At 39.3% G+C, this 24,237-nt stretch overlaps 1 long non-coding RNA gene across 1 annotated transcript; it reads right to left on the bottom strand.

Annotated features, from left to right (window-relative positions):
* Nucleotides 1-8,499: 8,499 nt before the first annotated feature.
* On the bottom strand, nt 8,500-22,371 carry LOC114138933 (uncharacterized). Its single transcript, XR_003594350.1, has 4 exons — nt 22,296-22,371; nt 21,660-21,664; nt 17,041-17,051; nt 8,500-8,512 (listed from the first exon to the last, which is right to left on the bottom strand). It is a non-coding gene; the product is annotated as an uncharacterized LOC114138933 (long non-coding RNA).
* Between the last annotated feature and the right edge of the window lie 1,866 nt (nt 22,372-24,237).

Raw genomic sequence — 24,237 nt, 5'->3', positions numbered from 1 at the left:
CCTCACAAAAACGCCTCCAGTACAGAGAAGAGCTGCAAACTCCTCAAACACAAGGTGAAAGAGTCAGCTGCATGAGGCCACACAAACTCCAGGTCGGCAGCACCAGTCCCATCCAGGAGGCAGCTGAGCATCATTCATCAGTCAGAGGCCTTGCTAATTAGCTGACACTGCTGTGTAATTACTGTCTGATACCTGAAAAGAATAGCTGCTTCTCACAGCAGCCGTTTGCCCTGCATCTGTGAGTTTTCACCTCTGCATGGCAAACCTCATTCATTATAGTGCACATCTCTTTTTGTCTCTGTCAGTCTCTGGATGTTCCATGTAGCTCAGAGCAGCGCTGTGACTGTCAAACTTCATTATTTTTGACCAAGCTCATTGCTTCCTATTTATGGTACAGCTTTTTTTTTTTCACAAAAAGACAGCACTTCTCATTTGTTCTTTTATCTTTTAGTCCTGCCTGTTGTTTTCCTATATAACTCCGGTTGTCAGATCATTAATACTTGATTTGTAGTGTTTACCCTGTTACAGCCCGGCGACCTGTCCAGGGTGAACCACGCCTCTCGCCCAGTTACCTCAACACGCACGACTCTCCAAGGACAAACGAGCATAGAGAATGGATGGATGGGTTCTAGGTATTTTATTTTAATAAAAACAATTTAGATCAAATGTATAATTAAATCAAAAGATCCCAGAATTTTGTAAGTGTAGATGAAAGTTGAAGTGTTTTTAGTTCAGATTGGTGCAGGCTTACTGTTGAAAACAATGTACAAATATAGTCTCACTCTTTTAGATTGTAATTGCTGACATTTTTAATGTATTTTTATGAACTAACATATGATAAACATTGCATATGAGATTTTGTCTCCTTTGGTCTGTCTTCTGTCCTGTGACCTTCTGGTTGTGACGTCCATGACACCTTTGTGCAGGTTGCACTGTGATTGGCTGAGGAGGAAAAATTTCCAGCTCCATATATATCCTAATAAAACTGTTTGTTGTTGTAGCTTTCACAAATGTAAGCTTCTATATAGCATAAGATAAAAACACAAAGACAAACATTTTTTTTTACTTCTTTCTTGCTGAAGCAATGAAAGAACAGTTTGGCTCACCAAAGTTCATAATATCAGATAATTGGGCTTCAGCTATTGTGTATTTTGATGACTAACCTAACCTTAACCCTGACTTTATTCATTCCTATGCGATTTTGGGGCAAGGTTTTTGGTCTATTATGTCTCCATGGTAACTCTAAAGGCTAATAATATTAACATTTCATCTTGAATCTGAGCTGGATAATTTGCTAAATGTACTGAGGGGTTTCATGGCTCATTAAAGGAGATAAAATAAAAATAGAGTCCATTCTTGAGGTGATAAATGCGTCTATTCAAATTCAGAAATATTTGTATTGATAAAGTCAATTCAGCGCACTGCTCTCTTTATTCATTGCTATGGCAGACCCAGATTAATGTGTGTACATTATACACACATTGTTTATTATGGAAAAAAAAACACAGATCAGGCTAATGAAATCCTCATTATCTTCAACAACGCTGCGATTTCATATTTTATTAATACTGACAGACCAACAAAGACCATCTAAATAAAGTAAATATATTTATGTGTACATGCTGTTAGAATTAATTTAATAGGCTAACTAAGCCAGACATCCTAAGACTTTTATTGGTAACCTTTTGACAGGACATCCGGGTTCAAAAAGTCACATTTTTAACAAATTTTCTATGCTAAATGAAGAGAACAGGCTACAGTAACGAGCCATAAAAGGAGTGAAATTTGGTTGAAATGTAATAGTGGTGTAAGATTCTTTTACATATTCTAATATCAACACATCTACGTTACTATATTTTCTACCTCATATGCATCATTAAATCTGCCAGTTTTCATAACTAATGATACAGACGTGATTTTAAACTTCTTCAGGTTTTCACAGAACCGTTCTTCAGAGCGCCTCCCTCCGTTGTTGTCTTTTATTTCCTTTCAGTAGTCACTTTGTATTTTGAGCTCGTTAAGGTGGCACTGCTTTTCCTTGAGATCTATTTTGGGCTGTACTTAGCTTGCAGGCTTGTCCTTATGCAGCACTTACCCTGCAACTCAGGCAGAGTTACACGCTAACCTTGGTGTTCTGATATTCTCTGAGACGTTTCGTCCAAAGCAAGCCGGAACCTCTCTGGATTTCCTTACTGCACATCCACTCATCTGCTGCTCTTTCACACTTTATTTCCATCATCTGTTCCCATCCTGTATTTCGTGTTTGCAGAACTATGCACACACACGCAATCATGAAAGCATACACACAAAGGTCCTCCTCCCTACATGAAACGTTCCTCTTCATGAACATTTCGGCTCCTCCTTACCAATGAATCCCTAAACAGCTTGTTCACTTATGGGAAAAAGTTTTATTAAAAGTGAAATAATCTGCTAGTGAAACTATTTTTAGGACATTTTTGACTTAAAACAAGCTCCTATCTTTTGCTGAAAAGATAGGAGCTAGAAGAGTGTTTTCCTCTATCTCTTTTAGCTATTTGCATGCTCGTATACACACATGCACACACACATGGAACAGATGCATGCAACGCTAATGTTAAAGGAAATGACATGCTAGGGAACACCGTCTACAGGGCGTAGCTTAGATAGAGGCCAACAAAAGAAACTACAAACTGCTGTTAGATGCCATTTTGCTCTTAGCCCATAAGGATAGCATGATAATGGACCAGAACTGCATTTTAGCCTTAATAAATGGAATTCATTAATTCAACTTATTGACTCTTCTTCACCCTCATACATTAAGAATCTACAGAATAATTCTCCCCATCAGTCAGGATTTTGCACATCAAACACTGCAGTAGTCATTGTTTTTGAAGTAGATGACCACAGCAGTCCATGTGTCTACATTCTAGAAATGCTCCCCTCAAGGTGGCGGCATGTTGAAGGACTTTTATTACTTTCAGCTTGATTTTATTCTGTTTAAAGATAAACAGAATAAAATCATGACTTTGTGTCAGGCATGACACAAAGAAGTAATGTTTCATGGCTGAAACTTTGCTTCTTTCGACTGGTTTGCCCTCAGGTATTGGAGGCTGTGCTGCTGGAAGGATATTTGCTCCTGGTTTATTGGTTTGGGACATTTGATGGGTTACCATAGAAACAATGTTTTGTTATTTTTCTTACGACTGGGAGTAGCTGATTAACATCTCAAAAGAGTTGTGCTCTCCTTGACCTAGGCAAGCTGTTGGAACGCAGCAGGACTGCAGAGCGTTCAAAGATATTTTTTGGTGTAATAGAGAGGATAAGTTGCATAAGGCTGAACACTAAGCATCACCAAACTGGTTTCCCACATCCTTAATACAGTCTTCAGGGCGTCATCTACATGCTTTGTATTTCAGCAGCACCTGTTTTCATAATGCCAGCCCTTCATTCCTCAACTGAACAATATCCGGGTCAGGTCTTCTCTCTCTCAGGATGCAGAGCCACAAATGAAGATCAAGCACGGCACCATGAGGCGGCCATGGGCTAGACATGTTCTGCTGGGATCTGGGTGAGTGTCTGTGTTTTTATATATGAGTGTGACGTCCCTCCTGACAGAGGATCTTTGTTGGAGATGTTCTCCACCTGCTGCTACCCACCCAGCTGCGTGTTGTTACCGCTTTGTTTGGTTGGGGCTTTAAAGAAGCTGTCAGGTGGTCGTTCCTCCCCGATGCTGAACTGTTCCGTAGAGTCAAGCCCTGGTACCAGTTAGCTTCTGAGCCTTTCTCCTGGTTTTTTAAGGCCTCTGTTGTTTCTGGACTGATCTCTATTTTCTCTACACCTCCCTTCTCACAGGTGAGCCCTTTATCCCAGACTCACCTGATTATGGGTCACGTCTGTTCCACAGTCTGTCCACCCGGAAAGGAGGGAGGAAAGACGAAAGGAAACCTTGATAGTAGTGGTAGAAAGACAATGCCACTTCAGCCTTTCGCAAATTTCTTGCGTTGTGAAAGTTGACAGCTTCAGTACAACAACTCGATCTGAAAATCTTCATTTCATAGTCAAAACACTATCTCAGCATATTCTAGCAGTCTCCAATTTCACAACAGACCTTTGCTGTGTTTGTTGCTTCTTGGTTCTTCAGGCATGTTATGCTGGTTTAACATGTATTTTGAATCAGCCCTCCAAACCTGCATTGTCAGTCTATTCCAGCATTTAGCTTATTCTAAATAAACTGACTGACCCACAGCTTCAGCTGAAAGTCACAGCAAACCTCAACCATCACAGCACAGATCAAACCTTCTCATTTTGACACATTTCAAATATGTTTGGCCCCAAGGCGACAGTACAAAAGATACAGATGTTGAACGATCGGCCTTTAGAAAACATAATCTAACTTCATTTTAATGGGATGTTGAAAATGACAACATCCTTTGTCTTTCTTTGCTGATTGGCTATATTTGAGTCTCCAGGATTACAGAGTTCTCTCATTGCTGTTTGTTTTTAACTCTCTATTTGAAGGTAAAATCCAAACTTCATTTGTAAGTTCATCTGGAGATTTAATCATGATGAAAAATCATTTCTTTACTTTTTTTCCACCCATCCAACTAAAACAAACTTTCTGTTCTTTTCTGTGTGCAAACATTGGAAAGATTACAATACTTTTAAAAATGTTTAGTTGGTGTTTATTCAGCTTTTTTTGGGGTCTAAAAATGAAAACGCAGCAGTAGTAAAAATAAGCAAGAAAAGAACAGGATAAAAAATAATGATGGATTCTTTTTGTCCATTCTTTGTTTGTTTGTTATTTTCTGTACATAAACTGCAGTGGTTTGTTAATGAGTGCCCTGCACATCAATTATGAGGCAATGCATGCTGAGATTAACGGTAGCCACTGCTGTGAGCTGGTGAGAATACAGAACCACTTCGAAAATAAAACAGGAGAAAAGAACAGAGACAGAATAGAAATAACAAGGGAACACGGGAAACAGTGAATGCATCGTTAAGGGAGTAAAGGAAACAGCTTTTGGGTGTTATTTTCAAAATATTTCTTGTTTCAGTCTTGTTTCAATAAGAAATATTGTTAAAGAAATTTCTAATTACTTATGGAATTAAAAAGAAATTAGCTGAAAAGCCTCTTTCACCAAAACTCTCAACTGTGTCTGTCTATTCAGAAATCTGGAGAGGAAACGGAAATATCCAACACAGTTGACTCTTCCAGGTATTAAAGCAGGATGAGTGGAAGAGTGGTGCCACATAGAATGACAGTCAATCTCAGTGTACTTACACTGTTATCATTTATTAGCAATATTTTATCTGGTATTTCTTACTTTCTTAAATTTCCAGTCAAAGAGGACTTCTTCTTGTTTTTTTACATTCAAGTCACATGATGCGGAAGCCATCACGTCCTCAACCCCCAACGCTGGCTCGTTCCTACACAGGTCCTATAGGCCAATCAGATGTTTAACAGATGCAGGCTCAATTAGCAACACGGCGCCTCAATCCAGCCTTGAGGTGTTTTGTATGCATGCATGTTTTGTATTTACCCAGAATGCCCTGCACTGTGGTTCACCTTCTACCTTTGGAGCAGTCTCAGATTTGCTTCATATATGCATTCAGATCAGACCAGAGTTTGTTTCAACTGAACTGAGATGGAGGTTTGTAGGCGGATCAGTTTGTTTTTTTTGGTCGGCATCAAGAATTCAATAAGAATTTGGTGCCTATCCTGGACAACACTCCATCTGGTCAGCATGGTGTTGTCAGTCACACTCCTGAATGAACCTCAACCAACAGAGTGATTTAGCAAGTCGTTTCTTCCTCTGCCCGGTAGGCTCTGTATCTCCACTCAGGTGTGACAAGAAAGAAAACAAAATTAATCAATCAGCTTTGATTAACATGGGGAAAAAATCTGTTTTCTCAATATTGAACATGGATTGAATCTATGAGTCATTAACAGGCTTCTGCAGTACTTGACACCTGCAGAAGAGGTCATTCAATCATTTGGATCAGCTGTTCTGAAATATGGGCACATCTAAAACATGCAGACCAGGGGAGCCTGAGGACTGGAAATGAGAAACACTGCCATATGGCATAGTCCAGGGGTGCCCAAAGTCGGTCCTCGAGGGGCGGCATCCTGCATGTTTTAGTTCTCTCCCTATTGGTGGTAACAACCTTTTCAGCATGTCAATGTTCTTCTTAGGCCTTCTAACAAGCCATCATTGGATCCAGCTGCGTTAAACCAGGGAGAAAACTAAAACATACAGGATGCCAGCCCTCGAGGACCGACTTTGGACATCCCTGGATAGTCTGTATCTAGCAGCCTTCATGGAACATTTGCGATTGTTTTAATAATTGGAAGCTACTTGTATCACCATCACACCACTCGCCATCAATTATGCTTGTGGTGAAAACGTGTTAACTTTGAGCGGCGGTGGTGCAGGGGTAAAGCGAAACCCCGAGTCAGGAGGCCCCTGTCCTCCTGACTACTTGTCAGGAGGCCCCGAGTCAGGAGGCCCCGGTCCTGGACACATCTGTCACAGGTTCAAGTCCCAGCCTCATGACCTTTGCTGCATGTCTGCCCCTCACTCTCTCACAACCTGCTTCCCTGTCTGGAAACTGTTAAAGGTGACTAGAGCTGACAAAACATTTTTAAAAAGAATGCTAACTAAATGTTTTTTGTGTGAAGGCTGGTTAGGACTTTGACAATCTCCTGAAGAATGATGGGTCTCATGGGGGCCAAAGCCTGGTCCTAATGTTCCATTATTAAAGTAAAGATTGACATGTGTCAAACTCAAGGCCCGGGGGCCAATTCTGGCCAGCCGTAGCTGTTAATGTGGCCCCTTAGAATCCAAATTACATCAATAAGTTCCTCCAGTTTTCCACAAATCCTCAAAATTCATGAAAAATTCACACGAAATCAGCAGATCCCCACATTTCTTTCTGTTTTTTCTCAAAATTGGCCAAAAATATTGGCTTTAAGTGACTGCTTCCTCAGCCTTACAGGATGTCAGGTTATAGTCCGTGATTGATATGGTAATTAATAAAAAGTTACATTTAACGTCATACATTAGCGCAGATATCATAAAAATCATTTTGAAATGTTTCTAAATTAGCACCACAAAATCTTTGATTGCAAATAAACCCCACCAAAACAATCACAAAATCCTGGATGGACTGATCAGTGTGAAAAGATGTTAAATATTATTTAATTTGAAGACGCACTTATTGAATGCTGAAACAGTTATTTATTGATATTTTTAAAACCTTAATGGGTTTTATTAATACATTCTGTCACATCCGGCCCTTTAAGAACATTCCGATTTTTGATATGGCCTAAAATGAAAATGAGTTCAATGCCTCTGAATTAGACATATGAATTAAGTTTAGGTTGAGGTTAAGGCTAGGAACATCCTGGTAATAAGTGTGTGTAAGTGATAGAGTTAGGCATACATGCAGTTACTGAAATCAAAGGAAGTCGCTACTGAGTCCTAATATAAACTTGAAATACAAACGTGTGTTTAAATCACTCTGGGAGCATATTTGTCTCTCTTGCCCTTTCTGTAGCGTGCACAGAGCCCCTGCACTCCTCCCTCTCTAGTGATTTTTGAAAGCGTTCCAGCCTCTGTGGGTTTCATCTATCATTTGAATCTGTGTGAATGTGTGTGAGGGAGTGTGTTTTCATAATCCATCCATTCAGCCTAGAATGTGATTAATGCTAAGTGATGCCAGAAGCATTATCCTGATCATGACAGAGCAACGCGACACCTCCATCCTCCCAATGAGCACCCAGTGCTCTGTGTGTGTGTGTGTGCATGTGTGTGTTGTTAAAAAGGTGTTTATTGTAAAACATTCAAGAGTTTTGATAAAGTTTTCCTAGAACTGCAGAGGGAGTAATTTAACCGAAAGAAACTATATAAAATGCTTCACACTCAGCTGTACCGAGTTGCTGCAGCAGCCAGGAAGTGGCAAATACAAGTTACAGGAAAAACATTTCATATTGTTTTAGTTCATTCATTAATAATTCATATTAGGCTATTATTACAAATGCATTGATAAGACTTTTTTATGTGGTGTCAAAATGAGTTATAATAACCTCTTACAAAAACCTCTGAGAGAAACACAGTAGCTTATTATATGGTTATATTGGCAAAAACAGTCGTCTGTAAATGAATAGTAATTTTATTCATATCTGTATGAGTCAAGAGCAAAAGAATAATTCTAAACCAGTTGGCAAAATCCCAATACCTGTGTGTGCAGGATATGTATTGGCAGAGTTAGGCTGTTTTGTATGGAGGAATCTGTGGAGAATAAGTTAAGTGATCATTATTACACCAAAAAAAAAAAAAAAAAGAAAATAAGGTGACCTTGAAAACAAGCTGGAGAAATATTTTACTTACAAGATGCTCTGGTCTTTGGATTAGCTTGAGAAAAGTATACATATACCCCATCTAACAAGACATCACTTCTGTTCATCCAGTTCATTTAATTCACAATCCTTGAGCTACACAGAGAGCATGTCCCCACCTCAAAACAAAACAGTCTCCAAACTCTGTAAAGTCAAGACTAAACCTTGAATTACAAACATCAGATTAGTGGCAAAAAAGGGAAGTTCATGCTATGACAGGAGACAAAATGTTTCCATCCCTGAAATTATGATGCATAGAATCACATATCTAAGTTTAAACTGTCACAGAGAGTAAACACAATAAAAACATGTATTATCTGTGGCATTGTTCATTAAAATGGCACATTACTAATGTATTAAAATTTAATCTGATAGGTACACTTAATGATATTGTATTAGCGATTAGGTAATGCATTCAGCAAGTACTTTTACTTTTAATACTTAAGTAAAGCAGTATTTGTTTTACTTTTACTCAAGTAAAAATGTTAATGTGGCACTTTTACTAGAGTACATTTTTGTCTGTGTATTTGTACTTTTACTTAAGTACATTGTTTGAGTACTTTTGACACCATTGCAATTAGAACAAATTGGCATAGTTTTTATAGAAGTAAACCTCTCTTCAGCTAAACTTCAAAATAATGCCATTCTACATTCAACTCCAAGTTTAATTTGGTACATAAAAATGTCATGTTTTACCAAAAAAACAAAAACAAGCAAACAAAAAAAAAAACATGACATAGATCCATAAAACTTCAGAGAATAAAAGGAGCCACCAGACCACATAGCTGTCTGCTATTCAGGACCAGAGTTCCTTGCCTGAAGCATGTTGTGTACCAATCACATTAGTGCCATAATGTTCAAACCACTGGCTCTGGGTGTGTGAGTAATTGTTACCAAACGTATTTGTGATTTTAAGCGTGTACAATCCCATCACCGTGTGTAGAGCTGTGTGCCCTGCAGTGCAGCTCCGTGGAAAGATATTGTTGGTCAGATCACTGTCAGGTCTCATCACTGCCCTCAGGGTGAGCAGACCTTGCTGACCGCGGCCCATGCGCCTGGGAATCCCTGGAGAGGGCTGAGCAAGCAGGTTCAGCCACCGATTTCATTTTCTCTTTCCTCACACGTCTCTCCAAACGGTCAACAAACCAACAACCAAGCCGTCTGAATTGACTCAGTGGACAAATTCAATGTTGGATTGCTTTGCTTATCTTACAATGACAAAATATTAACAGTTCTCTAGTAAGAAAATAAATAAATAAATAAATAATAATAATAATTGCCTACTGCCAAAAATACCTTCCTCAAAGCAAGTTTTAAAAAAAAAGAAGTATAAAACAATTTTTAAAAGATCTGACAATGAAACTACTTGTTTATCTGAAAAAATTATTGACTCAAAACCAACTCCTGTATGTTTATGACCAGTTACTTGTGAGTTAGTTTTCCGTTTTAGTATATGTCAATGGGGGTGCCATCTTAATGTTTACTTTTTGTATAGTAAAACTTTAACAGCACACATAAGCGACCAGGTTCTCTGTATTGTATGTTAATCATAACTTGGGATGAGGAAATTACCTTTCATTTTTCCATTGCATTTTAGTAACATGTCTGTATTTTATGTATCAAAACATAAATTTAACTTAAAAAAATGGAGTCTGGAAAAGACATTTCATCTCTGCCTCATACTGACTGCATAACATTAAGCAAAACTGTTTCTTCAACTTTGACATTAAACACACAACAACATTGACCAACACAGAAGCAGGATTCATCCTGTGTCCTAATAGAAGCTAACTCAAAGTTATCCACCCTACTGTTTCAGCAGCAGTTACTTGATCAATATTTAAAGCATGATAAACTTTACAAAATTTTTGAAATGTCAAATTAAAATGAGAAAATAAATCAATGTCATTCTGTATATTTGTGTTTTTCAGTAATAGCAATTACATCATCTTCAGACCACTGAGTACTTGTTCAACTCTGCTAAAAGCGAGCAGTGCACTGGACATGGGGGACCGTAGCTGTGAAAGAAGATGCGCTTGATCACTAATCTACTAGAAAGATAATCACTCACGAGGCTACACTAGCTAATTTTGATTTGTATGATTTGTACTAGTATGATTTATATACTCAGAGGTCTAGAAAATGGGACTTTCCCTGACTGGGAATGTTCTGTTCCTTTTCACCTGCCATGTTGTTTTGCTTATGTCTTTAAAGCACTCTTGGTATTAATCGTCAAAGACCTCTTGCTAGCTTCACAGAGACATAAAGATTCCAGATAGACTTGTGGTTACGATTCGGTGCGCTCACTGCTGCAGCCTGGGTTCGATTACCACTCAGGGATTGTCCATTTCCTTTACACCTGCCCTGTTGTTTTGATCATGTCTTTAAAGTCCTCTTGGTATTGATGGTCAACAACTTGAAGCATCACAGAAAGAGAAACGTTACAGATAAACTAGTGGTTATTATTCTTCGCCCTTGCGGCCCTGGTTCGATTCCTGGTCAGTGAAAGCCTACGTCTTTTTCACCTGCCCCATTATTTAGATCATGTCTTTAAATCTCTTTATGTATTCATCATCAAAGAACTTCTGCTAGCTTTACAGCGACTCAAAGATCCCTGATGGTCTAGTGGTCAGGATTCGGTGCTCTCATCTCTGCGGCCCAGGTTCGATTCCCGGTCAGGGAAAGTCTATTTTTTTTTCACCTGCCCAGTTGTTTTGATAATGTTTTTAAAGCCCTCTCCTTATTGATTGTCAAATACCTCTTGCTAGCTTCCCAGAAACACAAAGGCTCCAGATGGACTAGTGGCCAGGATTAGGCGCTTTCACCAGCTTATTGCCTGTTTCTATTTTTTGACTCCAACATAAGGAGGAGAAATCATGTTTTACATTTTTGCCAAACACACTACAGTAACAACAGCTTTTTGCAATTTCAAAAAACAATGCAAGGCTTTCTTTTGTTTGTCAAAGTCACCTTCGGTGCATGGACAAAAGCCTAGCTAACTAACTGAAGGCCAGTTTCAATAGATATTTTACATTTTTATGTGAGGCATTGTGGAGCTGTTCGGAATAAACATTAGCAATGAAAACTGAACTTCGTAAACCTTTTTCATTTAGTAGGTAAATGAAACTCAAAGGTAGTTTTTGCAGGGGTCAGTGAGGTGTTTAAAATGGAAGTCAAACACAGCTCATATAAACAAAACTATTTGAACAGAAAACTGTATTTTCTACAGTGGTTTTAGTGTTATTTGTAAAACAGGACATGTTCTCGCTACAACAAACAACTAAGATCATCATGTAAATTTTAGGTGTCATAATGGTGCCCGGTGTTTTAATTGTTTGTTGTTCCCAGCAGCAGCAGATTGAAATCATCTTTACTGTTAGTTAGGAAGAGGAAAAAAATACCACTTCTACTTCAGTAGAATGACATTCGTGCAAAACCTTCTAGCCTTTGTAGGGGTTCATAATAATTAGGTGTTTCTTCACACATCAAATGATCATAGCCAAGTTTGTTTCCAGCCAATTGACTTCTATTAGATTTGCATTTGTGTTGCTCCAAGAATTTCCTGTCAGCATTCTCAAACTTCACAGTAAGTTGCTGATTTAATCAGCTGATTCTGCAACTAACAGACATTGACTCAGTCTGCCTCTTTATTTTGACTTCACCTGCATATTAACAGCCTTGGTGAAGAGTTTCCATGCCAGGCCATCAAGGCCTACACAGGTCTGACAAAACAGAGACGCCTTTAATAATAAATGACACAAGGGTTCACATGTCCTCCGTTGTTCTCTGGGGCCGGATGTGCAGACATGGGTCACAGCATGACGTTGCATGAGGAGAGGAGAAGTTGATTAGGTGATGTGCTGCAGCCTGGTCCAGTCAACTCCCCCGGACCCAGAATGTCCCACATGTCTGTGTGCAGCCGAGCAGATCCACACCTCAACCCCTGGTACACTTGGTCTGTGGAGTACAATCAGAATGCAAAAATGAAGTCTGACAAAATACACAACCTAAAATCATCCAGTTCCTTGAACTCATCTCAGCCTCCTGGTAAGTCAACATGGTGATTATTATTACTTTTTTTATCTGATGATTACTGAGATATGACAAAAATGGCTCAACCTTACTCCGTTACTTATGTGCAGTGTTATTGTGCAAATTTCAGTGTATTTTAGTGACCTTTCTCAAAGGCGAACACTAAGGCGCAATTACAGCTATTCTTTTAGGAAATGCAAATCTAGAAACTATAGTAGGGCAGGTTAATGCATTATTCTCAGTCAAAATGCATGAAGAGAGCCTTGGAACATGTTTTCAATCTAACCTGTCAGTTGTTACCCTGGCTCAACTTACATCAATCAAATGAATGACTCATCATTAGGCCTCTAAAATTTGATGACATGCTGAGAAGGAAATGCAATTATTCATCTGTATTGAAGCAAAGGCACATCTAAAACATGCTGGAAGCCATCTTAGGAAGTGGAGTTTAGCCACTGTTTGTTTTCGATCTTTAGATGGTTTTGAGGTTGTTTTTTGAGGAAAATGATGAAAAAAGCACAAATTTCCCAGGCAAAGTAACAAAAAGCTGAAAAAAATCAATGTGATTTTTAGTTCCATTTTGTCATGGATATTCAAAGTAATCATTCCTCTTTAAAAGATGAATAAAAACTAGACTTGCACATTATATTTACAAATTCTTCTTGGTTCTTTATTATTTCTTGCCAAAGTTAGTAAAAGCCATCATGGAAGGTTCAAAAGAGTGACGTATGGCTCTGTGTAAACCATGCCACAGTTTGGGGTTGATGTCCTCCTGGAAGGTGAACCTCCAGCCCCAGTCTTCTGCAGACCCAAACAGATCCTACACTTTACTCCAGCCATCTTTCCCACCCATTCTGTCTGTCCTGTCCCTGCAAAAGTTAAGCATTCCCACAGCATGATGGTGCCACTACAATGCTCATGAAGTTTTGAGGACGTTAGTTTTGCACAACAAATTATATTTTACTTTTTGTCAACTTGAGAACCATCTTCCACTTCAACTATCTTGAGTTTGATGGCAAACAGAAGATGTTTGATGGCAGTTCGTTGTAGTTTATGTCATTTAGAGGAACAAGAAAAGGTGTTAAATACATTCATACATAAATGCACACACTTTTCAGATTTTTGATTTATGTACCACGACACTGTTAAAGGTTAGATGAAAAAGCTGCACAGACTGAACTTCTCATGGAGCGTGAGTTTAAGGCAGGACAAAAACAGGAAGTAAAGGAGCTCAGTGGGGTCACGGTGGGTCATGATGAAGGATATCGTAATGATGAAACCGAAAAAAAAATAAAAATAAATTATCATTACTTTGGACACCAAACGGGTGGCTGATTGGCTACAGGCAGCAGCTGTAAGGAGAGACCAGACAGGCAGGCTGAGGGAAAGAGGATACTAAACGTGAAGGGAACTGAGGAGGAAAAAAAGAACAAATGGAAAAACACTGAGAAAACAGAAATAAAAAAGTGAAAGCGTAAACAAGGAAACAACCCAAAAACACGATAGAATTATTAGCAAAAGGCAAAAAGTAATTTATTGCTTAACAAAAGCACAAAATAAACTTGATTTGCTCATTTTTCATTCTTACTAAGACATTGGTTGCATGTCAGGAAAGCTTTTACTGTTTCCACACCATAAATAGGTCAACATGATAAGAGGAAAGTAATGCATCTGTGATGCAAAGAGAATGAAATTGGCTTGAACAGCCACTGAGTGGAAAATCGGCTCGCAAGTAATCAGCTGCAAACATTAAAGACAAAATAAGACTGCAGATGTAACAAAGGCATGGTTGGGTAAGAACACAGGGGCAGAAAATCTATAACTTATCTATTACTTTTTCTTTTTGGGTGTAGTTAATGTCGGCATCACCTATTCTAAACATTTTGTTGTTTTTTTCCTTGCTGGCAGACATTCATCTCAACATCTGCTTTCAAACCACTGACAGTCACCTGAGAATAGCCAGTGAGTCAATTTATCTCTACAGGGAGTTTTGTTGTGTTTCAGGGTAGTTATGTAACCACAGTAACCAGTTCTAAAAGACTCTTTTATATGAATGTGCCAATGGCAGCTACTTGGTACAGGGGATTACCTCCTAAGCTAACTTGTAGTATTTTGTCATTATTGTGACCTCTACTGCACATGCGAGACACTTTCTGGTTGTTTGCAGTTCATGTTAGGAAATTACATTCAGGTCGGCAATAATAGGGAATGTGTGATTGTGTGATTGTTTTTGTGTGAACAATCACACTAAAACATTAGACTTTCACAAAAAATCGGAATTGCACATTATACCTGCAGTGTGAACACAGGCGTTGTCTTCCTTGCTGTAGCAATGCTTCTTGGCAATAAATCTTATACTGTTTGAAGTCATGTTTCCCCGCCACGGTGCCACAGTTGTAAGGTTGATGCATTTGTTGGTTGCGCAGCGGTGGTGATGTGGGATGGCATGTCTGTTATTCCCACTCTTGAGCCACCCAAAGAATAATGACAGGACAATATCCAACCTCGAGTTATTTTTCAGTAACAGTGAGCTGATGCCTCGCTGTTTAAGCTGAAAAGTCCTCCGAACATCGTGATGCAAGACGTCAAGAGAAAGCTGAGACAGATGACCTGTTCATTCAGTTTGAACTCAAGCGACTCTTTCCTCTGCTCTTTAAATACGTGAGCTTCGGGGTCACTGGGAGGTGTTGCATGAGTAATATCTGTGCCATTTATTTTTAACACACCCTTATTACGAACATTATATAACAGCAGATTTATTTTCCCATCACTCTTTCGTAGCATAGTGTACAGATATTTATCCAAATGCATGTAATGGATGATCATTCTGTCCGTTGGTCGTACAAGTAAAAATGATCATACTGTCACAAAATCTGTTCAATGTGGGGATGCAGGAATATATCTAGAAACTTTTCACTCAGGTTAGTGTCAATGTCAATGTCTGCTCATTGACTATCAAATTTGAATAGTGTGCACCTTGATATTTGTGCAGGGGTGTTTGTGTGTCCCAATGGGTGAATGTGGCTGTAGTGTAAAGTGCTTTCAGTGGTCAGTATGACCTTTCTGTCCTTTCTTCCTTTTATCCTTTCATTCTTGCAGTCTACCTCCATTCTTTCATTCCTCTCATTCTTTCCCTGTGTCTTTTATTATCTTTTTTCCATTTGTCCTTCTTTCTTTCCAGGTCTGTGTCATTTCTTCCTCTTCTATAACTTTGTATCTTCCTTTTCTTCTTGATTTCCTTAGATCCTCCATCTATCTATTGTTTCCTCTCAAAGGATTTTTTTTTAGTTTTTCTGGTGAGTCTCCACATATAAAGTCTTTCCATTGTGGAATTATCTGCCAATATTTCACACAGAACTTTACTACTTCATAGTTTCTACAACACAAAAAGGACTCTGGGATGTTGAGTTTGCAAAATGGAATTTTAACAAAGAGAATCAGTGGTGAGCTGGCAGATCTTGGTGCAGAGTTCCTGCTGAAGACGGTTTGAATCCTTTCCTTGTTTCCATTCTGTCCTGACGCTGTCATCTGGAGTCCAAGGCCATCTAACATGGTGAATAAGAAAAAGGATTGCTGTACTGAAAGTGATATCATTCAGTCTTTACTTGTTCCATCAGCTCAGCTGAGTTCTCATAATTCTGAAGAATTCTTTATTTCCTTTTTTTAAATTTAATTCCACCAATAAATGATGATGCAGTTGAAGAGCAAATCCTGCCTGTTTAGCTGATTTCATATGCACGGATGAAAGCACTTTGAGATGTTTTAGTTTTTCTGACTTTTTCATGAGCTCAGAGTTGAGATGAGCTGACAGGCCACATCTCCACAACCCAAATCCGTCTTGTTAGCACTGAGCTGATGAAGCTGCGCACCACGCTTGAATCGACCAACATCCCCGGACCCGTTTTCTCGGCCATTTCCCCTTAAAGCAAGTCTGCTGTGAGCCGATATAATGTCCCAATATTTCTATGTGCTTTGAACTGTTATGGTTTTCACATTACAGCCACCAACTGTCAGCTCTTTCTTGAGATTTTGGATTATAGACCAAGAAAGTGGAGAATAACTGAACAGTTGAATGAAAGATCTTCAAACATTTTAGCAGAGCACTCAAGCTCAATCAGCTTGGTCTAATAAGTACCAATGAATAATATAATAAGTAATAAATAATAAATAACATAACTGTAATACAAATAAATAATAAAATAAGCCTCACTCTAATTGGTCTGAATCTCCGTCAACATCTGTTTTAAGTATGCAGCAGACCGGTGCAGTGGTCTGCACAGACACTTTGGAGGCTGGAGCTCAGGTGGAACTAAAGGGCATCTTGGTGTGAAATTAATTACAGGCACAACTTGAACGTCATGCATGTATATCTGTTTCAGGAGGCGTCTAATGCAGACGTCTAAAAGGCGGCATCATGTAAATTCAACTTTTTGAGCTTTACAACATGTTATAATCTTATTCCCTCATCAAATACATGCCTGGAGTGTTTCTTTGATTCTTTAATGCATGTTTGAGAAATCCTTTAATCTCCATGGCAACCATTCAGCAGTGCAAAACTCTTGGGTGGACCTAGGCTTTAAAAGGAAGAACATTACACACAAACCCGAGTAACCTGAGTTTGACTGTCATACAATAATAGTGTCTTCAGTCAGAAGCTTTTCTAGCACTAGGAAACAAACTGTTACAGCAAATCCTTCCTGCACACAGAAATCAGCAGCTGCAGTAATACTTTGACTTGGATGATAGGAGTTACAACAATTCTAAGATGTTTTAAATGGAATCAATCTGAATTGAATTAAATTAAATCAGTGGCCACCACACTCTGGCAGTGATGTCATACTACAGCTCATACATAATTAAAAAATAGCGGATACATTATCGTGAAAAAAAAACACACTGAACTGATGACTGGGGTGAGAAATACTCTCGGAGGAGAATTCCTTCAGCAATATGATGTGACAGGTTCACAGGTTTCTCATATTGGACGACTCTACAGGGTTCTATTACATATTTAATTGCGTCTGCTTGATCCTCACATCTGCATAATTTTCATCTCCTTCACTGCTCAAAAGTTGAGCAAATGCGTCATTCACCTCTGGTACTCTGTCATCTTTATCATTCCAGAAAAGTGCTGCTTTCACTGGTCTGTGTCTATTCCAGGTATTACATTACTATGGACAGATGATTTTTTATTCTTCTGTCAAGTTCCTTTAAAAAAAAAAAAGAAATCCCTGAAGGAGCTGATTTCATTTACATTCACTGTCTAATTTTCTCACTTCCTCCTCGCTGTCATGGCCTCTCAGCGCCTGCTCTGTTCTCTCGTCAAAAGGAATTGGAGGAGTTGACATCAAGGAGGAAGAGTTCGGCTGGGAAAGATGGGAATAGAGTCCTGACCCAGATAGCAGGAGAAGCTGCCCATCCATCGATCCTTCCATACCCCGGCAGGCCTGACACCTGCTGAAAACGTATGCAGTAATCTACTTGCATTCGGAGGGAAGAGGTGGGGGTGCAAGTTGGTTTTAGACCCAAAATGCACCACACCGAATCAGAAGGCCCTCCACTGGTGAAAAAGAACGGTTATCGATTAGAAAATTGCATGTAAGAGCAAACTTCAAACAAGCACTCCCCATAATGTCTGATACTGCAATATCTGTCTTAATTAGAATAAAAAACATGTGAAAGATAATTGGATTATCTGGTACTCTGTAGGAATGCAGACTGTATTGATTTTATAATGTCTCTAAATCAGACATGTTTGATGATGCAGATGGAATGGAAGTAGCAGGAGGGTTTTTAATACGCGGCTCATGTCGGAGAAAACAAAATGGTTTCATTTTTCAAGTTATAAGAGATATATATATCAGTGTTGTTGTGCGATGAACTGGCGACCTTCTTGGGACACCTGCTAGCCCTCAAGCCTAGTTTATACGTTAGAGGAGGATCCAAAATATCAATGCCAAGTCAGTGTTGGTATCAGTTAGTGTTTTAAAATGCTTTAGTTTCAGATTTGTTCTTGAAATTTTGTCTTATTTTTGTGTCCTGGCACTAATTCTCTATCGAACTGAGATCTGGGCTTCGCCTGGGCCACTGCAGGACATTCACCTTGTTATCTCCAGGCCATCTCTGTGTAGCTTTAGCTGGAAGCTTCAGGCTGCTGTCTTCCTGGATAACTAATGTTCTTTGAAGCCGTAGGTTGTCAGTGTTTGTCGTTTTGTCTGATGGCCAAAAACCTCCATTTTGCTCCATCTCTTTATGACTGAACTGAACTCCGTGAACATTCAGAACTTTGGATTTTTTTTCGTCTCCATCCCCTGGCTGACACTTTTCAATAATCTTTTCTTTGATTAGTTGCAGAGTTCTTTAGTCTTCATCCTGTAATGGTTGCCATGGATACTGGTTGCCAATATCCGTGCATACATTCTGCAATCACTGGAGACACTCACTGCCTTCGTTCCTCTCATTCTGATAATATCAGCACCAACTGACTGGACCTCAGTTTATTTAGGTCAGTTACTTTAGAGGGGGTGAATATTTTTGCAATATTTTTTTTGTGTTTAGTAGTAATCAGTTTTCATTTTGACATTAAAAACTTTTGGGTACATTTTCTGTCAAAAAAGGAAAATCTCTTGATCATGATTGACTTGTAGCAGCAATAAACAGGGATAAAACATCCAAGGGGGTGAATACTTTTCATAGACCCTTTATTTGACATTAGTTGTGTGTCAGATGGATGTTCCATCTGACCCAAAACCGGTGCAGACCACATGCCACTTCCTCCTGCCCCCCCGCCCCTCCTCCCTGCTCCCCCAGCCTTCCTGCCTTTTTAAACTGCAGCTTATTAGTGTAATAAATAACTGCGCTTTGAGGACGTTTTAACTGTGACGGTCTACTGGGTGAAATAGTGACATTACAAGTATGTTGTATTGTTCACAGAGGAAATCTTATATTTGTCTGCTCCTGCGTTTCCTTTAGAGAGATGACAGGAAGCAGAGGAGGAAATGAAGCAAGCCGGGAGAGATAGAAGAAGGACACAAGATAAAGAAAGCATGAAAAGAAGAGAAGAGGAGAAACACTGAGGTGAAAGACGAGTAAATATGGTAAAGAAAGACAGCGTAGTCATCTCTGGACACACACACACGCGCCTATATTTAATGACACAATCAAGCACACACAGTTGACATGTTCTGTCACCGTCGGCACATTTCTGACTTCATCTAATTTCACAAACACACTCAGTCCAAGTCAGATATGTGTGTTTGTCTGTGTGTGCAGGGATCTGTGTGTACGTCAGGCTTCCCGGGGGTTGGCACACAAACGTTTGGCCTGTCTGTCTTCTTTCTACATGATCGTCTGGAAAAAAAGTCCCACAATTTCCCTCTTCCTTCCCCTTGTTGACGTCCACACGGCGTGTAGTAGCTGTTCTGGACGGCCTTCCCCTGCAGCACGGCGAGCTGCTCACCTGTTGAACGCTGCATTTTCTCAGCCCACCCGCTCACCCAGAATAAACACGCTCTGAAAGACGTTTAAAAATGAAACACAGCGATCCCTGTGAACACGCCGCATTATGGATGCCGTAAATCCTCTTCTATGCATTGCAACTGCAGCTGCATGAATCAAATATGCTGACTATGATTAAATGATAGCTGGAGAGAATATGTTGCTCTGTGGTTGGTTCTCATCTGGGCTGCTTGTTCAGGCCTTCATGTGGTTGATTTCTCTGACAGGCGGCGGCAGAAACTGGAAGTAAACATTCCTCAGCCGATGCTCTGCTTTCTGTTTCTGTATTTGTTCACAGGAGTGTAGCATTAGCAATTTGTTGCATCTTTGCTTTCCACTAATTATCAATGCAAAATGTGAAACAAAAAATCGTCTCAATTTTAGAACAAAGATTTGTTTACTGCACATTTTGCTATTACAGTAGCAACAGGTTATGCTGAAACAAGACAGCAGGTTATCCAACTTCGAAGAAATGAGTTAATTTGTTACACATAATCAAGTTAAGTTTATACAAGCAAATATATTAAGTATAAGCTATCATGTTAAACAAACTTAAAACATTACATTTGGTAAACTTCATCTTAACACGTGAAAAATTACCTACATTTTTTTTTTCATTTGGAGCTAGGTTCTTTTTTTATCCGTGTATAAGGTGAAATGATGCCTGGTACTGATGTATGTAAATTAGTGGTGGGATTTTAATTGCAGGGTCTATAATTATTACAGACTCTGCTATCCTCCTGGCATAGAAGCAGGAGGAGGGCCTAAGCATTGTCAGTCACACTAGTGTACGGGCTGCTCATTGTGCTAATGGTGGAAAAACAACTCACCGTTCCAGGAAAATCGTTTATCCACCATCATCGGTGGCCATGCTAACTATCCTCACAGCCTCTGTGGCAGTTTATGTTGTATTGATGCAGCTGTAGGGTTTCTGCTGTAGCAGAGAGAAGGATGGAGGGGATGTGAGTGGGTGTACACGAGGGTTATTGAGAGCACTAGGACACTCTTTGCTCTGATTGGTTGTTTCCAACTGCATTATTTATTTAAGTTGGCACTGGGAGCACTGGGAGAAGGCATAGGAGTTTGATTTCTTTTTCAGATTATCTATCTTACACTGTCACAACATAATGATAATTTTAGCAAATATGTACAAAAAAACATATTTTTTTTATTATCAAGTTTCTATCCTGCCTCTTTAACTGACATAAAATATTAGCATTTTTATCAACCTGGAACGAAGGCAGTGAGTGTCTCCAGTGATTGCAGAATGTATGCACGGATATTGGCAACCAGTATCCATGGCAACCATTACAGGATGAAGACTAATGTCAGGTAACATGCCGACATTCCCTCCCTACACAAATCTCCTTTGCAACTCACATCTTCTACATCTGCACAGCATGATTTGTACACATTGCTTAAATGTGTGTGTCAGTGCCTGCGTGCGTGTGTGTGTGTAGTAGCCATGATTAAATCATGACCAGTTTGAAGGCTGCTTTATAAATGTCAGAATATATTAGATTCAGTTGTTCCACTCCGGGGTTTTGCCTGTCCGACGGTGCATTCATCTTCCAAAGCAGCTCTGTGTGTGCCTGAGTCAAGCAGGGAAAGGAGAAAAAGTGACAAATGCTAATGTCAAAAGTACTACTTTAAAAATGTTCGCATTTAATGTGAAACTGTTCTAAACTGGCCGGTGTCATGTTGCTGTTTTTAGACAACAAAATTGGACCAACTGTAAACAAAAGCAGGAAACAGACCCTACCATCTCTACGGCAACCACTGATTCTTTTTTCTACAGCGGTAAGAAGAAATTTTTCTTCAACTGAATTCTGTTATTCGCCTGTATCAACCACTGCAAGTCTACACACACTTGTCATGGGGGTAGAAGACATATTCATATTCATGACGCAATAGAACCGCCCTTACTCAAGGATGAGATGATGATACAACATGGAGTCAATGAATTTTAAAAACAAGAAATGGGTGTCCAAGTTTTGCTCTAATGTAGATTTTCTCTAATCCACAAAAAAAACAAAATGATACAAACTGGCTTGAGTATATACAGTACATACAGTGCTTTACAGATTTTTTTTCTTTGCATATTTAGACTGGTTAATGTCAGACAGGCTAAATTAGGAACTTGTATTATTTAGTTAATTTCTTGTTGCGAATAATAAACCGAAACAAATGAAGTTAATATGTTAACTTTGGTTCACCAGCAGGTCCAAAATCACATATCTGACTTCCCAAGCAGCCAATCTTTGCTAATAATATTTCCAATAGCACAATTCTTCATGATTTAGCAAAAAGAAAGAGTCTGGGCAAAAATGGCATCCATTGGACTGTTGACCAAGACAGACAGAAAGGCCTTCCTCAAATTTTCTAAAACGGCGGTTTTCAAAGTGTGAGGCGCGCCTCCCCTAGAGGGCGCCAGAGCACTTTAGGGGAGGCGCGGTGCGAAAGAAAAAATAAACCCGAAAAGAAGCTATCTGCTTGCTGTCTTGCGCATAGCGTGCGTAATTGTTTTTTCCTTTATATGCCTCCACTCTTTCATATAGCACGCTCTTTTAGCTCGAGATAAATTGTTTAGATGAGCCACAAAAAGAGCTCCACAATTTTGCAACTGTTTAGGTTTTTGATTTATTTTTTAATTTCAAGAAAATGTGCAACATTTACAGATGTGTTCCAAAGATCTGATCAAAATGTTTTTAAGATGTGAAAACACTGTTGGTATCTCAAACATTACACTCAGAATCTCAGATGTAACGTTTGTTTGAGAAAACGGTTGAAAAATGAGTTTGGGGTTTTTCTTTTCATTAGAAAAATGAAAAAGGGCGTATTTGCCATACAAAGGCCCTGATAAAATAATTAAAATGGGAGGAAATGTTTTAAAATGTTCATGTGTTAAATTTCATTCAGATAAAGTGTCATTTTAAAAGATGAGATGGTTCTAAAATAAAAGCAATTAGAAGGTGTTTTGTAGTGACATTTGTTTGGGTGTGGGTTGATTATTGGGGGGGGGGGTCAGCAGGCATTATGCTCCTTGGAGGGGGGCTCACCCTTTCATACTTTGAAAACCCCTGTTCTAAAACATATCTTGGCGATCCCCAAGACCTATGGGAAAATATTCTTTTAACTGGTGACATAAAAGTGGAACTTTTCTCCAGAACCTCCCAAAGGATCTCCATTGGGTCAAGGTTCAGACACATTGGTCTCGTGCTCACTGAATTGCTCTTTTTAAAGTTTCAGAACGCTGAATGATTAGCAGTACTTATCCATATAAGGCTTGTGCAATTTATTGGCCACTCATTGTATTTCCAGGTTGGGGATGTTTAAAACCCTCCAATGGGACTGAATACAAGCAATTCCACCAGTTTTCACAAACATTTTGTTGCACTTCATGCTATCAAGACATCCAGTTACTAGGTTTAGGGCATGATTAGTTTTCCACATAGGGTCAGATTGTAATTTCAACTTGGTGATCAGTGATCAGTTTGACCTCCAGCAGCCTAAGTTTAAAGCTGTTTAACTAAAGAGTAGACAGGCTGTCTGTCTTATGGACAGCTGCGTCTTAACTTCTCACCTTTTTGTTTTCTTACATACCAAGAAACTAACTGTTCTGACATGAACATGAATGGTGGACGGCCTGAAACTGATCGGTCTGAGCAAAGCAGTTCAAGTTTTGACAATCCCAAAGTCATTGTTCTCCTAATGCTGACTCAAGTTTTACTATTTATGATTTGCTTTTTCTTGTTGTTTTTTTTGACAAACTTGGTCATGAATTTAAATTTCATCCAACCATTTTCTATACTTTACAGAGGATTCGGCGCTCTCACCGCCGCGGCCCGGGTTCGATTCCCGGTCAGGGAAAATCCTCTTCTTTTTCACCTGTCCCGGTGTTTTGATCATGTCTTTAAATCACTCTAGGTATTCATCACCAAAGACCTCTTGGTAGCTTCACAGAGACAAAATGGTCTAGTGGTCTGGACTCTCGTCGGCCTGGTTTTGGTTCAGAGTCAGGGAAAGTCCACTTTATTGTCACTAAGGACTTTGTTTTGATCATGTCTTTAAAGCCCTCTAGGTATTGATGGTGACAGACCTTTTCCTAGCTTCGTTGAAACAGATTACAGATGGACTAGTGTTTAGGATTCAGTGCTCTCAATGCTGCAGCCTGGGTTCGATTCCATCTCAGGGATTGTGCTTTTCCTTTACATCTGCCCTATTGTTCTGATCAAGGCTTTAAAGCCCTCTAGGTATTCATGGCCAAAGACCTTTTTGCTAACTTCACAGAGACACGTAGGTCCCTGATGGTCTAGTGGTCAGGATTGGGG

This window comes from Xiphophorus couchianus, chromosome 23 (genome assembly GCF_001444195.1).
Source record: "Xiphophorus couchianus chromosome 23, X_couchianus-1.0, whole genome shotgun sequence".
Classification (NCBI taxonomy): domain Eukaryota; kingdom Metazoa; phylum Chordata; class Actinopteri; order Cyprinodontiformes; family Poeciliidae; genus Xiphophorus; species Xiphophorus couchianus.
Note: the sequence above shows the minus strand (reverse complement) of the source record. Positions and strands in the feature narration are given on the sequence as shown.